This window comes from Solanum pennellii, chromosome 9 (assembly GCF_001406875.1).
Source record: "Solanum pennellii chromosome 9, SPENNV200".
NCBI lineage: Eukaryota > Viridiplantae > Streptophyta > Magnoliopsida > Solanales > Solanaceae > Solanum > Solanum pennellii.
Genome location: NC_028645.1, coordinates 81,779,724 through 81,783,383, shown reverse-complemented (window position 1 = coordinate 81,783,383; position 3,660 = coordinate 81,779,724).

The window sequence follows — 3,660 nt, the reverse complement described above, 5'->3', positions numbered from 1 at the left end:
TGTATCTTCTTGAATGTTTATTTCAGTTTAGGTAATTTGATTAGTGTGAAATTCCGAGTCGTGTATCAGAAATAACCTCTACTATCTCACAAAGGTAGGGGGTAATGTGTGACGTATATTATATCCTTTTCAAACCTAGAGGTGACGATATTATCACAACCCTTCCAACTCGTCCACGTTTGTGTCGATTATTGAACCGTCCATTTATTATCGAAGTTTGGGTTGAAGTCTAGAACCAATTGAATTCATGAGAAATTTTATCAAAAAGATGTTTTTATTTGGTATGTTGTACATAGTCGTAATAATTAAAAATAATAACTTCATCAAGTACTAAAAAATTATTAAAAATTTGAAATGAGTTTGGATTATGACATGTATTTTAGTTCATTGCAATTCAACTAACTTTTGGGCAAAGTTAATAATCTAATATGATATGTTTAGTCTAAACTCGTTAATATACTCAAATTTATTTATGGGATTACATTGAATCTAGTGATGATATAATAGTAATAGACGTAGATTTCCTAGAATTTACTTTCTCGTTTTTTTATTTCTCATTCGATGTTCATCGAATGTTCACCTACTTTTTATTTACTTATAGAAAGATTGAATATCCATTTTTTTTTAACTTTGCATAAATAAAAAAGAAACATGTACTTGCCAGAAAGGGAAAAGTTGCAAAAAATTTACTACTTTATAGTGTTTTCCCTTTTTTCTTTTTTTTTTCTTCAAATTATTCTCTCTTTTATATATATATATATATTCAAACTTCCTTTTTCTAGATTTTTTTCTTGTTTCTATAATTTTTCCTTTTTGGTTGGTGGTGTTAGGTAGGAGAAAAGGGAAAATATAATTATTAAGTATCTAATAGAGAAATTATTTTAAAATTTTTTAAATGAATAAATTTGGTCTATATATTAATTGAACTTTTAGAGATAATTTTAAATGATTATATTGCACATGTTAAATAGAACTGATCAATAAATAAATAGATCATTGAATGGATTGGACAACAAAAAAAATCATATTTTTCATAGGTTAGTTTTGTCATCAATTACTAGAGGTGTCAAAATGGGCTGACTCAACCCAACCCAGCCCAATTCTAGCGGATTAGAGAGTTAAATGGATTGCGGCGGGCTGGTCTTTTAAAATAAAGGGCCAATAAAATAGCAGCCCAACCCAGCCCTAAGCGGGCCATGGGTTGGGACGGGTTGACCCTTCAACTAAAAAATGAATAATATTACTCTCTTAGAAAGAGTATCGAATGTTAACGTCTATGAATACGACATTAATTCATACAAAAATTCATTTATCAATCACACACTTCAGCGAATACTTACAAAAATACATTTATAAATCACATACTTAAATGAATACTTACAAAAATACATAATAGCCAACGAAAGATTTAGCGATAAATGTTGATCATTCCATCATTTCTCCCACAAAAAACTAACTGGTTTAAAAGATCTCCAGCAACACAAGGCAGTCTAAATACTTAACAAATCTAAATTTCTAAATATTACATGACTCATTAATTAATGTTTTACAACTCCGCTTCTACTTTCACCATCGATCCCATTTGAATCAACATGTGATATTATTTCCTTAAGAAGTTCATCTTCATTTACAATTCACCATGCAAGATGATATTGCAAAATACTTGATTTTTTATTTTTCAAAATATTTATTCATAAAATCTTTACAAATAAAACACTACTAAAAATATATATATATATATATAAGTATTTTAAAAAATTAATAGCCTACAGGCTGGCCTCAGAGGCTTGCGGGTTGGGGCTACGAGGCCAACGGGCCAAATAGGGCGGGCTAAAAAGCCTCGTTTATAAATGGGCCAAAAATATTAAGCCCCAATTCCACTTATTTCAAAAGTTGAATTGGACCGGTCTCACGGGCCAAGCCCATTTTGACGGCTCTACCATTTACAATGAACTAAGTTTCAGTCAACTTTCACATATTTTCACGGTTCAATATACAAAATCATACTTCAACTTACTCATATTTGAAAAAAAAAAACTAGTTTTATAATTTAAAGTATTTCATCTTTTACGTTTATATGACCTAGTGATTAATAAAATAATAAAAGAATTATGAGATTTCAATTTTAAATTCTGATAGAGATAAATATATGAGAATTTCTTCATATTTAAGTTTCGATTGAAAAATAATAAAAAATATTTGTTAAAATAATTAAGATGCAAATAAATTAACCGAAATATCGTGTGAAAAAATAAAAGGATCTCTTGAAACCCTTTTTTAAAAAATATGGTGACTGTTTATTGATGTCATTTGATGTCATGTAACACATTAATTAACAAGTAGACGTTGATATTAAATTTAATTAAATGCAATCGATTCAACGTTGACTTCCTTATAATTAATTAAACATTGACTAGAAATGATATATATTTTCTTTTAACGTAAATATACATTTACATTTTTATATATACAAAATTCATAGCAATTAACTCTAACATTGACTAGTTCCCTTACTCTTTATTCAGCCACTTCTGGTGGTCCATTAAGAAAAAAGAAATATCGTGTTTATTGATGAATAAAGTGAGTTGAAAATTATGAAATTTTACGTTTATATACTAATGACGACATAATATAAATAGTGATTTTTGTTCATTTGTCTAAATTTTAATGGACAGAAGAACTCAATTCATGTATTGATAAAAAGTAACAGATATCTCGTGAAATTAAGTATCGAGATGCACATAAATTGATCCCAGACAGTATAATCGTTATCGCACTACTAGATATTAGATATCTCTTTTGTCATTTTGTCTAGAAAATCTGAGCGATCATTTTCCATTTAGTGTTTCGTCTATTCACATTTTTGAAGGTCTATGTATTTGGTTCGGATTGTCAATTGAATTTTTTTAATCACGATTTTAATAATTAAACACTTAAACTTGAAGAAACTGAGACTATGACCAAGAAATCTATTTGAGGTCAATTTATATGACTGGTTGTATCCTTAGAACTTCATAATAATAGTCTCGTCCTTCTATTTTTCTCAACTATAATATCTGACATAGTTTATACATTATATGGCTCAAACGCGTGACCTAAGTCACAAGTCCATCAACCCTTGAGGCTAAAAACAAAGCTATAATTGATAATGTTTAATAAATATATAAGATTCAAAATGTAATAACCAAAAAAGATTCAAAATGTATGCATTACAAAATGTAATTAAATTCTAAAATTCAATGAGAAAAAAGAAAAAAAAATATAATAGGTGGTAATTGTCTGCGTACTTTGAAATTTCTAGACTTCTATTACAAAGATCATTTTTTGGAGTCATTTGAAGTTTGTCCTAGTGTGTTGACTAAGTCTTCTATTGTTGTAATACAAATAGGGTAGAAACACGATCCGATAAAATTTAATAATTTTGATTCAAAATAAAGTAATTATTTTAAAAAATTCATTTATTATGTATAAAAATTTATTCAGAACATTCCTACAACTCCAAAAAATTAAAAATTCATAATCAATAAATTTCAAATATTGACTCCGCATCTCGATACAAACTCTATATAAGGGATAAGTCAACTTAAGCAACCTATACATTTTTTGCCCTCCCCTTAATTAGAGTGTTAAACAATCCAAATATATATATATATATATATA